Genomic DNA, 14,415 nt, shown 5'->3' on the forward strand with positions numbered 1-14,415 from the left:
AATCTACCCTGCCGCCCTAATGGTCTTGGTCTTTTTGCACTGGAATGGAAACATTTGGCCGATTCCTCGAGACCCCGCACCTGCGCTTGCCTCCTTAGCTCCAAAGAGGAAACCTGCTGCTCTGTGCTCGTTGGCACCCGCTTGGCCTTGTTCGTCATGGCCTGCATCACTCAAACCTCATGAGATGGGTGCTTGCATAGGAATCTCTGCTCCTCGGGAGCTAGCCTAGGGAGGCCGCTCCCTCCGGAGGTCTTGGTGTTGTCCGCCTCGCGAGGCTTGGCTCCTCGCGAGGGTCTTGTCTTGCCGATGCTGAAGATGGGATGCACCAGGCCGTCGATGGATCCATGCCGTGGGCCGCAGGCAGGCAAGTCTGGGAACCCTGGTTCCCAGAACGCCGACAGTGGTGGCAGTGCCGGAGGTAGTGACGGTCGCGAGGCCGCCTGCGGTTGCAGACTTAGTGAGGGGTCACGTAGGCGACATGGCCCTGGAGCCCATAATGGACACGAAGCGTAGTAGTCGACCGTGGCCTATCCTCTCATCTCCCGTGATGATGAAGGGAGACCGCGAAAATGACCGCTTGTCATGCAGAGGAGACCGAGGAGGTGGTTCGCCATTGGTCACGGTAGACCCCCTCCCCTGGGGTACTGCTTGTCTTGCGCATGGGCAGAATTCTCGCATGTGTGCATGCTTCTTCAGGGGAGGGTATTCTTCTAGCTTCAGGTTGGCGGAGACGACCATGCTCTTTGTGGGATCCTCCCAAGTGCTCAACACCCCATTAGCCGCCGCAACGGGGGCTCGAGCAACGGCGGGCGTGCCTCCTCGAGCGACAGCGACGAGGAGGGTGGAGGAAACCGATGACGCGTCAAGAGCGAGGATGACCGCTCCGACATGGCGTGATTGCCGGCAACACCATCATCACCGGTTGGGCTTCGGCAGCACCACCATCTGCTCCTGCCCTTTGGTTTCTTCCTCCCAGCCCGGGAGCGGGCCCTCCTGATCCTGGGGAGGCATCGAATCCCAGCCAGGTCTTCCCTCCGTCTTCTTTGTCTCCCCCTACGGTTCCGAGGAGGAAGAGGACAAAGCAAAGACATCACGTGGCACTTATCTCTTTTTAGTCTAAAACGTGTAGGCATTTGCCAAACTTTAGTCTAAATTATGTAATCTTCTTTATCCATGTTTGTGTCATGTAAGATCTGTACTTGCTTATCAACACATTAATGAAAAATACAGGCCTTGTCGGGTACTTGTGCATGTATCATGTCCATGCAGAGGTGATATGCCTCTATATGTTTAAGTAAACAAGTTTTCTCCGTCAAGCTATCTTGCCGGTGCCTTCCATTTGTTGTCGTGGGGCTAGGCCTGCTGGGCACAAATGTAACACCCCAGATGTAACTTTCCATATTTGTAACTCCAACTCTTGCCATTTTCGTCTATGTGATATGATATTCCCTTCATGGTATGGTTTTGTCTTTCGTTTCGCATTTTGTTCATGTCATGCATTTCATCTCATGCCATCATGTGCATCTCATTTGCATTCGTGTTCATCTCATGCATCCGGTCATTTTCCCCGTTGTCCGTTTCGCAATCCGACGCTCTCTCACGCACCCGATTCACCCCTCTTATCTCATTTCATCAGAGGGAGAAAAACATTCTCGTAATGGGTCGAGATTTGTCGAGTGGCCTTGGTGCATCACCGGTAGGTCACCTGTCAAATTTCATTCCATTTGGAGGTCGTTTGAGGCCCCAATGGTTAACCGGGTAACCGCAAAATCCCTCTTGTGTTGCAGCCCAACACCCCTCCAAACTGCCCAATAACCCAAATAAACCCCCTCCATGCTCTCCGTCATTGGATCACGACCGTGTGGGCGAAAACCCCACCTCATTTGGACTATCCTAGCTCCCCCTACCTATAAAAAGGCATCCCCCTTCGAAATCGCAGGCAAAACCCTAAAAAAATCGTCCCCGCCGCCACCGGACACGTCCGGGCGCAACCGGATGAAATCCGCCACCGTGCCCGCGCCAATCGGAGGACGTCACCTGTCCGCCGCCACCCGCTGCTGCCGTCCTGCGGGGCCCGCGTCAGGCCCACGGGGCCCGATTCGCCGCCGATCGCAGGAACCTCCTCCGCCGCCCAGGACCTTCCCGCGTCGCCGCCATCCGCCCACGCCGCCGCTCGCCCATCTCACCAGACCCTGCTACCTCGCCACTGCTAGCTCCTCCCCTGCTCGTCCGCCGGCGCCACCCCGCGTCGAGCTCACCATCGAGCCGAAGCCCCGCGCCCCCGCCTCCTCCACCCCTCGTCGGCGGCGACGACCGCTCCGACCACCGCCCGTCCGTCTCCGGCCCCTTCCCCGACTCAATTCTGACGAAACTCCGGCCCCATCTCGGTTCCCATTCCCTGAAACCCTAGATCCGGATTTGGTGGGTGAGAATTCGTCCAAGTCCCAAAATCCTCTTATATTATGATGCCCCCTTCATCATGTCACATTTCTGTGCTCGGTGCTCCAAATGATCCATATGATATATCAAAATGTTCGTCTCTTGATTATATTCATGTTAGTGGCTTTATCATGCATGTTACTGTCCATTTTGATGCCTTTATCATAGTTTCAAGAGTGCTATAAAATGTTGTCTGTTGGAATTTAACATAACATGGTGATTTGTCATTTTCGTTGCATTTTATGTGTGCATCCTATGAGTATGATGTCTACAAGTTTTATGATCTCCATCAGGCCATCTTCACAGGGGTGCAAGTCTTGTATTTTTGTGATCTATTTGGTGACTATCACAAGCATGCAAAGTAGGCTTCATAATGTTGCTGATTTCAGACAGTGACTTTGCTAAGTCCTTTTCCTATTACATTTTGATGCCATGTAAACTTGTTGCTACCATGAGATCCATGCACATTTTGAGATAGTCCGGTAAGAATGTTTTTTATATGTGGTACTGCTCTATCCATTCATGCCTCTGGTTACAATTATGGAGTACCCTAGCATGTCATTTCCTTGCTCTACTTTTGCTAAATATTGTTCCTGGCAGATTGTTAACATGATATTCTACATTGCCATGTGTTTTGCTAGTGATGCATGTACCCTATGAACTTTATCTTGCCATACTTAGCTTCTTGAACATGTCTACTTCATGTTGGTTACCTTGTGATGCCATGAAATGCTTTGTGGTGAGTGGCATGAGCTTGTAAAGTTGCTATCATGAATCTGTTTCTGCCATGTCCTGAAATTCCAGTCTGAATCTGTTTATAAAACTTGCTATGTTTGCATGGGTGTAATCATATTTTCTGAGCCTTTTTGGCTAATGTTCAGTAAGGGAGTTTTGTCAAGTGTGTTTATCAGTAGCATGTGCCATGATATGTTCCTCTAGCATGTCGTTTACTTGCTCCAAACATTGCTTCCTGATGTTGTTTTGACATGTTTAGTATTTTCTCCAAGTCTGTGAAGCTGTTATCATTTGCATTTTTGCCATGCTATTTTGAGCTTGTTCTAGTGAGAACTAGCAGGATCTTAGTGTTCATGTTTTGTAAAGATTCATGTGCACTTTATGGTCATATGCTTTTTTGCCGTGTTGGAGAGTTGTAGCTAAGTTTCTTGTTGCATTCTAAGTGCTATGATGTTGTTAATCGCAGATTTGCGTCATCCTTGTTTTGCTTGTCATTTGCCAACCATGCATCCGTTTCCGGTGATCCATATATCGATTTCGACCGAAATCACCTCATCTTTCTAGTGGCATACTTGGTTTTCCAAGTTGATGCCTCGATCATCCTTTCCCATTCGGTGGACTCATATGCATTGCACATCATATCTTGCATATCATGCCATGTATTGCATCATGTTGCTTGTGCATTGCACCGTGATTGATTGTTGTTCCGTTGCTTGTGTTCTTGCTTTGGGTAGAGCCGGGAGACAATTATGTGAATGAGGAACCTATTGAGTACGCTAACGAGGAGCAAGCTTTCGACAACTCTGAGTACATTGCAGGCAAGATGACCATACCCTCGATATCACTTCTATATTTGCTTGCTAGTTGTTCGTTCTATCGCTATGTCGCGCGGCCTACCACTTGTTATATCATGCCTCCCATATTTCCATGTCAAGCCTCTAACCCACCTTCCTAGCAAACCGTTGTTTGGCTAAGTTACCGCTTTGCTCAGCCCCTCTTACAGTGTTGCTAGTTGCAGGTGCCATGCAGGTTGTTCCATGTTGGAATATGGATATGTTGGGATATCACAATATCTCTTATTTAATTTAATGCATCTATATACTTGTTAAAGGGTGGAAGGATCGGCCTTATGCCACTGTTTTGTTCCACTCTTGCCGCCCTAGTTTCCGTCATACCGGTGTTATGTTCCTTGATTTTGCGTTCCTTACACGGTTGGGGTTATGGGACCCCCTTGACAGTTCATCTTGAATAAAAATCCTCCAGCAAGGCCCAATCTTGGTTTTACATTTGCCTAACAACCTATAACTTTCCCTTGGGTTCTGCAGACCCGAGGGTCATCTTTATTTGAACCCCCCTAGGCCAGTGCTCCTCTGAGTGTTTGTCCGGACCGAGTAGACTGCGGGGCCACCTCGGGGAAACTTGAGGGTTGGTTTTACTTGTAGGATGTCTCATCCGGTGTGCCCTGAGAACGAGATATGTGCAGCTCCTATCGGGATTTGTCGGCACAGCCGGGTGGTCTTGCTGGTCTTGTTTTACCATTGCCGAAATGTCTTGTAAACGGGATTCCGAGGCTGATCGGATCTTTCCGGGAGAAGGAATATCCTTCGTTGATCGTGAGAGCTTGTAATGGGCTAAGTTGGGACACCTCTACAGGGTATAAACTTTCGAGAGCCGTGCTCGCGGTTATGTGGCAGATGGGAATTTGTTAATATCCGGTTGTAAAGAACTTGACACTTGACTTAACTAAAATGAATCAACCGCATGTGTAGTCGTGATGGTCTCTTTTCGGCGGAGTCCGTGAAGTGAACACGGTTTGGGTTATTGTTGAACATAAGTAGTTTCAGGATCACTTCTTGATCACTGGTAGCTTCACGACCGTTGCGTAGCTTCTCACCTTACTCTTATTTGTGTATGTTAGCCACCATATTTGCTTAGCGCTTGCTGCAACTCCACCTCATTACCCTATCCTAACCATAAGCTTAAATTGTCTTGATCTCGCGGGTGTGAAATTGATGAGTCCTCGTGACTCATGGATACTTCCAAAACAGTTGCAGGTGCCGATGGTACCAGTGCAGGCGATGCTACCGGACTCAAGTGGGATTTCGATGAGGACCTTGGTTGTTACTATGTTTCGTTTCCTGATGATCAGTAGTGGAGCCCAGTTGGGACGATCAGGGATCTAGCATTTGGAGTTTATCTTCCTTTTATTCGGATTTGACCGTAGTCGGTCTATGAGTGTATTCTGGATGTTGTATGAACTATTTATGTATTGTGTGACGTGGCGAGTGTAAGCCAACTCTATTTATCCATGTCTTATTCATTACATGGGATGTTTGCGAAGATGACCCTTCTTGTGACAAAACCACTATGTGGTTATGTCTCTAAGTTGTGCCTCAACACGTGGGAGTTATAGCCGAACCGTGGGTGTTACAACAAAACTATGGAAAGGGGCTAGCTCCTCATCGAACCTTCTCCGCCAAATGTCACTGCGACCACCTTGACCGAAGCAATGTTCAGGACAAAGGATGGGAGCACCTATGTTTCGAAGGCGACAAAGTTTTCATATGCACAAATTTTCACTTTACAAGACACGTAGGATAAGAAAGGAACTTATCTGTCTAGCTTGTCGAGTACCGATATGTAGGCTTGTCTCCATTTCTTCTCTTTGGAATCGAGTCCGCGTCAAGAGCCCTGCAACTTAGCACAGAGGAAAACAAGGTCGCATATGATCCTATCTACATGATCATGCTATGCTCATGAGATGTTATACATGCATGCAAGTTTTGGGGGGGCTAGCGCTTCGTTTATTTCTCTGTTGCTCAGGGTCTACGCCTGCCTTTATACAAAGGGTTACATGCAGCATCGGCAAGGCTTGTACAAAAGGGTGGTTGTCGGGCAGGGCCCGACAGTCGCGCCTTACAGGTAGAACTTACGGAGATGCTCAATGTTCGATGAGTTTTGCAACTGAATGCCATCTCCGGTCTCCAGACGGACTACACCGGGTTCGGTGAATCAAACTACCCAGTAAGGGCCTTCCCACTTCAGTGTCAACTTGTTTGCACCCTTGGCAGACTAAACGTGCCTAAGGACAAGGTCGTCTTCCTCAAGGCTCTAGGCATGAACCCTGCGGCTGTGATAGTGATACGTCTCCAACGTATCTATAATTTTTGATTGTTCCATGTTGTTATATTATCAATCATGGATGCTTTATAATCATTTTATAGTTGTTTTATATCATTTTTTGGTACTAACCTATTGACATAGTGCCAAGTGTCAGTTGTTGTTTTTCCATGTTTTTTACATCGCAGAAAATCAATACCAAACGGAGTCCAAATGCAACGAAACTTTACAGAGATTTTTTTGGACTAGAAGGAACATAATGGGCCCTGGCTGTGCCTGGGGGTGCTCTGAGGAGAGCACAACCCACCAGGGCGCGCCAGGAGGCCCAGACGCGCCCTAGTGGGTTGTGCCCACCTCGGGTGCCCCCGGACTGCATCTTTGCTCTAAAAATACCCCAATATTCCGAAAACCCTAGGGGAGTCGATGAAATATTCATGTAGCCACCGCAGAGTCCAGAACCACCAGATCCAGTCTAGGCACCATCTCGGATGGGGTTCACCACCTCCATTGGTGCCTCTCCGATCATTTGTGATTAGTTCTTTGTAGACCTTCGGGTCCGTAGTTAGTAGCTAGATGGCTTCCTCTCTCTCTCTCTCTTGATTCTCAATACAATGGTCTCTTGGAGATCCATATGATGTAACTCTCTTTTTGCGGTATGTTTGTTGGGATCCAATGAACTTTGAGTTTATGATCAACTTTATCTTTTTATATCCATGAAAGTATTTGAGTTTCCTTGATCTCTTTTATGCATGATTGCTTATAGCCCCGTATTTCTTCTTCAATATTTGGGTTTTGTTTGGCCAACTTGATCTATTTATCTTGCAAAGGGAAGAGGTGCTTTGTAGTGGGTTCGATCTTACGATGCTTGATCCCAGTGACAGAAGGGGAACCGACACGTATGTATCATTGCTACTTAGGATAAAATGATGGGGTCTATCTCTACATAGATAGATCTTGTCTACATCATGTCATCATTCTTTTTTCATTACTCCGTTTCTCCATGAACTTAATACACTAGATGCATGCTGGATAGCAGTCGGTGTGTGGAGTAATATTAGTAGATGCAGGCAGGAGTCGGTCTACTAATCTTGGATGTGATGCCTATGTAATGATCATTGCTCGAATATCGTCATGAGTATTTGAAGTTCTATCAATTGCCCAACAGTAATTTGTTCACCCACCGTTTACTATTTTTCTCGAGAGAAGCCACTAGTGAAAACTACGGCCCCCGGGTATCTTTCTCATATATTTGCCTTTGCGGTCTACTTTTCCTTTGCATTTATTTTCAGATGTATTAAACCAAAAATACAAAAATACCTTGCTGCAATTTATTCTTATTTATTTTATTTGGCGTTTGATCTATCAATCTACTATAAATTTACCTCACCTCTGTTTGCCAATATTGAGGCGTCGTACCATGGAAGGGATTGACAACGCCTTTAACACGTCGGGTTGCGAGAAGTTGTTATTTGTGTGCAGGTGTTGTTTACATTGGGTTGCTTGGTTCTCCTACTGGTACGATAACCTTGGTTTCACATCTGAGGGAAATACCTACCGCCGATGTGATGCATCATCCCTTCCCCTTTGGGGAAATACGATGTAGCTTCATGCGACATCAAAAGGAATTTCTGGCGCCGTTGCTAGGGAGGATCTTCAACATATACCAGGTTCCTAATCGCAAATCTCATCTCCTTGCAATTTACATTATTCGCCATTTGCCTCTCGTTGTCCTCTCCCCCGGTTCACAAAAATTTGCCGTTTTATTCGCCCCTCTTTTCCGTTCGCCATTCTCTTGCTTTCCAGTCTTGATGGCTAGCGTTCCTACTCCTCCTTTGTCACCAGGTCTTGAAGTTCTTTACTTCAAGCAAAGACAAGGAGAAATTTGAAAGATGCCTGGTATAGGCTTATGGAATCGTATCGTATTTCCAATTTAAAGGGGGACGCTAAGGTTTTGCTTCATAATTTTTACATAGGATTGGCTTTGCATCATAGAAAACTTCTAGATTTTGCCGCTAAAGGAAATTTCATTGAGCTTGATGCCAATGTTGCCTATGAAATTTTAGAAGGAATTTTGGGAATTCCACCTCAAAAGAAGGGGTTTTTCTTTTACCCCTGAAGGAGCTCAAATGTTGGACAAACTTGGTGATTTGCATAAACATATGGTTGAAATACAAAAATATAATGAACCCCTCAAACACCTCAATGGTAGTATCAATCACATGAATACCCTGATTACTCTTTGCAACAAGCGATTGGATATTTGGGATGTTGAGATGGTTTCTTTCCCGGAGAATTTAGGGAAGCAGAAAGAGCCTCCCAGGTTTGAGAAAACCCTTACAAAAGTTGCCAAAACTTCGGAAGACAAAACTTAGATCCTTGTTTTATGCCTAGCTAAGGGCGTAAAACTATAGCGCTTGTTGGGAGGAAACCCAATGAACAAGATTAATTTTTGCTTTTTTCTTCCTGTTTTTGAGTATTAGCACAATTATGATATTTTTATGATTGTGTTTTTTATGTTTTAATTAGTTTTTGTGCCAGGTAAAGCCTTTAGGATCTTCTTGGGTGACAGTTATTTGATCTTGCTGAAAAAACAGAAACTTTTGCGCTCACCAAAATAATTCTCTTTTTAACCAGAGAGCTATAAAATACCCATTCCACTTGCAGTGGATCAACATACAAATTTCTCAGGTCTTCCTAATTTTTTAGAATTTTTTGAGTTACATAAGTATTCGAAATATTAAGATTGCTACAGAGTGTTCTGTTTTGAAATATTCTGTTTTCTTTGCGTTGTGTGCTTATTTTGATGGTTCTATGGTTTTCTTTGATGAGTTTTTGCGATAGAAAAGTTGGAATACAGTAGATATAATGCAAGAAAAAATATGAAGGGGTTTGATACAGCACTTATAGTAGTGATTTATTTTCTTATACTAACGGATCTCATGAAGGTTTTGTTGAGTTTTGTGTGATTGGAGTTTTCAAGTTTTGGGTTATCTTATGATGGATGAAGGAATAAGGAGTAGAAGAGCCTAAGCTTGGGGATGCCCCGGAATCCCAAGCTATTATCCAAAAATTAGCAACCAACTAAGCTTGGGGATGCCCCTGAGTGGCATCCCCTCTTTCTTCTAACGACCATCGGTATTTTACTCGAAGCTATATTTTTATTCGTCGCATACTATGTGTTTTGCTTGGAGCATCTTGTATGATATGAGTCCTTGCTTGTTTTATTTTGAGTTTTAAGTCTTGATCCCTTGCTAGACACACCTATTTTAGAGAGCCAAAATTATGTCATGACTTGTTAGCATTGCTCTCTTTGCTTCACTTAAATCTTTTATGAGCGATGAACTTGCTCTAGTGCTTCACTTATATCTTTTTGAGCACGGTGTGATTAGTATTTTTGAAGAAATGCTCTCTTGCTTCACTTAGATTTATTTGAGAGTTAGTAAAAATTTCATGAAATTCTCTCTTGCTTCACTTAAATTAATTTGAGAAAAAGAAAGAAATATTATGCTCATGATCTTCAATTATATTAGTTTGAGCTTATGAAAAGCAACACATGAAAATTAGTCCCAAAGTGATAGATATCCAATAAGGATATAATAAAAACTTTCATGAAGATCATTGGACAAAATAAACTTGATTCTTTTGCCGTTCTAAGCAAATTTGTATGTGTCATCTCTAATTTTCAAAATAAAATTATCTTTTGTGTGTTTGTTTCGCTCGTGGAGCGGTGAGGGGTGGCTAGTATTTTCCATGCTAGATGTGTTATTCTCACGATGAGTGTTTATTCACTTGTCATTGCACGAGAGTAAAGCAAAGGTAGTAGGGATGCCCAGTCCCAAAATGAAAAATGAATTTACTTTATGTTGTCAAAGAATAAATTCCTTGGAAAGTGTTGGTATGGAGGGCAACTGTGGATACGGCTAGCCATGGTGTAACGCCCCGGACACACCCGCCGGTGGTCGTTACTCCTGGCGGGATCTAGACTGGCCCCACAGATCAATACTAGTCTTTTCTGCGCACTTTGTCCTCACTCGTGCGCACCCGGGAGCAACTTCCCGATCGGTCACCCATCCTGAAATTATTCCAAGCTGAGCACGCTTAACTTTGGAGTTCTGTCCGAATGGGCTTCCAGAAAAGAAGGAATTCCTTATTGATATGAGTAGTCTATCATCCCTATTAAGCCAGGCTATCACATACACCCCCACTCAGAGGAACCGACGTCCTCGTTAGGCCACAGGAACGTTCCCTCTTGGCACAAACGTCTGTGCTTCCAGTCCGGTACATGTGCTATGTCGGGTTCCCCGATGGGTCACAAACGTCATGAACAACATGACCACGCACCTGTCCGCAACCATCCGTGTAACCGTGAGGGTCGGCTCTGATACCAGCTTGTAACGCCCCGGACACACCCGTCGGTGGTCGTTACTCCTGGCGGGATCTAGACTGGCTCCACAGATCAATACTAGTCTTTTCTGCGCACTTTGTTCTCACTCGTGTGCACCCGGGAGCAACTTCCCGGTCGGTCACCCATCCTGAAATTATTCCAAGCTGAGCACGCTTAATTTTGGAGTTCTGTCCGAATGGGCTTCCAGAAAAGAAGGAATTCCTTATTGATATGAGTATTCTATCATCCCTATTAAGCCAGGCTATCACACATGGAAAGTGAAAGTATGGTGGAAAAAGGAATAAATTTATTTTCTGTTTGGGAACCACCTATGATATATCCAAGCATGTAAAGTGTTGGGAACTCTAAGTCGTTTTCGTTGGTGGGATGGATACACCTCCCAAAATGTGTTTATCTTTAAGTTTTTCGCTTTGAGCTCTGGCACCTCTACAAATCCCTACTTCCCTCTGCGAAGGGCCTTTCTTTTACTTTATGCAATTTTTATTTTTGAATTTGAGTCTCTGTCTTCTCTTATAAAAGCACCAACTATGAGGCAATATGATCGTACTTGAGTATTGGGTGTAGCTAATATGCGAGTGTGTTTCGTGCATGGATCAATGGTTGAGCATGATGGGCTAGGGATAACTTATTTTAGCGTTGATATTTTCAAAGACATGGTTGCTTGTTGATATGCTTGAGTATTTAAATTATCATGTCAAAACTAGACTATTGCTTTGAATCACATAAAAGTCCAAATGTCCATTCTATAAAGAAAGAATATGATATGACATGTTAGGCAGCATTCCACATCAAAAATTCTGTTTTTATCACTTCCCTACTCGAAGACGAGTAGGAGTTAAGCTTGGGGGTGCTAATATGTCTCCAATGTATCTATAATTTTGGATTGTTCCATGCTGTTATATTATCAATCTTGGATGTTTTATAATCATTTTATAGTTGTTTTATATCATTTTTTGGTACTAACCTATTGACATAGTGCCAAGTGTCAGTTGTTGTTTTTCCATGTTTTTTACATCGCAGAAAATCAATACCAAACGGAGTCCAAATGCAACGAAACTTTACGGAGATTTTTTTGGACTAGAAGGAACATAATGGGCCCTGGCTGTGCCTGGGGGTGCTCTGAGGAGAGCACAACCCACCAGGGCGCGCCAGGAGGCCCAGACACGCCCTAGTGGGTTGTGCCCACCTCGGGTGCCCCCAGACTGCATCTTTGCTCTAAAAATACCCCAATATTCCGAAAACCCTAGGGGAGTCGATGAAATATTCATGTAGCCACCGCAGAGTCCAGAACCACCAGATCCAATCTAGACACCATCTCGGATGGGGTTCACCACCTCCATTGGTGCCTCTCCGATGATGTCTGAGTAGTTCTTTGTAGACCTTCGGGTCCGTAGTTAGTAGCTAGATGGCTTCCTCTCTCTCTCTCTCTCTTGATTCTCAATACAATGGTCTCTTGGAGATCCATATGATGTAACTCTCATTTTGCGGTGTGATTGTTGGCATGAGATGAACTTTGAGTTTATGATCAGATCTATCTTTTTATATCCCTGAAAGTATTTGAGTTTCTTTGATCTCTTTTATGCATGATTGCTTATAGCCTCGTATTTCTTCTCCGATATTTGGGTTTTGTTTGGCCAACTTGATCTATTTATCTTGCAATGGGAAGAGGTGTTTTGTAGTGGGTTCGATCTTACGATGCTTGATCCCAGTGACAGAAGGGGAACCGACACGTATGTATCGTTGCTACTAAGGATAAAATGATGGGGTCTATCTCTACATAGATAGATCTTTTCTACATCATGTCATCATTCTTACTGCATTACTCCGTTTCTCCATGAACTTAATACACTAGATGCATGCTGGATAGCGGTAGGTGTGTGCAGTAATAGTAGTAGATGCAGGCCGGAGTCGGTCTACTAATCTTGGACGTGATGCCTATGTAATGATCATTGTCCGGATATCGTCATGAGTATTTGAAGTTCTATCAATTGCCCAACAATAATTTGTTCACCCACCATTTGCTATTTTTCTCGAGAGAAGCCACTAGTAAAACCTACGACCCCTGGGTATCTTTCTCATATATTTGCCTTTGCGATCTACTTTTCCTTTGCATTTATTTTCAGATCTATTAAACCAAAAATACAAAAATACCTTGCTGCAATTTATTCTTATTTATTTTATTTGGCGTTCGATCTATCAATCTACTATAAATTTACCTCATGTCTGTTTGCCTATCTTGAGGCGCCGTACCACGGAAGGGATTGACAACCCCTTTAACACATCGGGTTGCGAGAAGTTTTTATTTGTGTGCAGGTGTTGTTTACGTTGTGTTGCTTGGTTCTCCTACTAGTTCGATAACCTTGGTTTTACATCTGAGGGAAATACCTACCACCGCTGTGCTGCATCATCCCTTCCTCTTTGGGGAAATACCGATGTAGCTTCAAGCGACATCAAATAGCGATGCAGGGCTTGCTGGTAGCGTGCAGCACGCGTAGCAACCCGGAGATGGTTCTCCTCAAGTAGCACAACATCGTCATGTTGGTGATGTTCTTGCGCTACTTCATCGTAGGCAAGTACTCGAGGTGACCCGTATATGAGTACCGTGGGGATCATTGCTTCTGCCCCATAGACTAGGGAGAAGGGAGTCTGGCCGGTAGCTTAATTTGGTGTCGTACAGAGGGATCAAAGAACCACCTGGAGCTCATTGATCCATCGCCTGCCACTCTTCTGCAGCCTATCAAATGTTCTTGTCTTGAGTCCTCGCAACACTTCAGCGTTCGCCCTCTCAGCTTGTCCGTTGCTTCTGGGATGGGCAACAGAGGCAAACGTGACTTCGCTTCTGATGGCGTGAAGGTATTGCATGAAGGTGTGGCTTGTGAACTGGGTGCCATTGTGAGTGATGATTCTGGCGGGTACTCCGAAATGGCACACCAATCCTTTCAAGAACTTGATACTTGACTGAGAGGATCACCCGCCCCGGGTTGATAATCCAGGTCGTAGCCCCTCAAGTTGGGGGATACAAGTTCACTAAAGTGCTCATGGATGGGGAAGTAGTATCAATATTTTGTATTATGATACATTCCGTCGTATGGGGTTGACAGATAAGGATCTTAAACCGTCGAATACGGTATTTCATGGTGTGGTGCCTGGTAAGTCTGCATATCCTGTTGGTAAGATAGATTTGGAGGTAGCTTTTGGAGATGACTATGATTCAAGGTCAGAAACATTGACATTTGAGGTGGTGAAGATCAAAAGTCCGTACCACGCCTTGTTTGGGCGGCCGGTTTATGCTAAGTTTATGGCAAGGCCATGTTATGTGTACCTATAGCTTAAAATGCCAGGTCATAAGGGGACTATCACAGTACATGGAAGTAGAAAGATTGCTTTGGAGTGTGAAGAAGGCGATGCGGCTTATGCTGAGTCGGTTTGTGCCACGGAGGAGTTAAAATTCTATAAAGAGCAAGTTGATCCGGCAGACATGACCTCCTTAAAAAAGCCAACTACGGAACATGATCCAGCATTGAAGTTCAAATCAGCTACAGACACTAAGATGGTTGACTTTGTCCCTGGCGATTCATCCAAATAGTTCAGCATCAGCGCTAACCTGGATCCCAAATAGGAAAGCGCGCTCATCGAGTTCATCCGTGAGAATTGGGACATCTTTGCATGGAAACCTTCTGACATGCCAGGTGTACCGAGAGAACTCGCTGAGCACA

Source organism: Triticum urartu, chromosome 5 (assembly GCF_003073215.2).
Source record: "Triticum urartu cultivar G1812 chromosome 5, Tu2.1, whole genome shotgun sequence".
NCBI classification, from domain to species: Eukaryota; Viridiplantae; Streptophyta; class Magnoliopsida; order Poales; family Poaceae; genus Triticum; species Triticum urartu.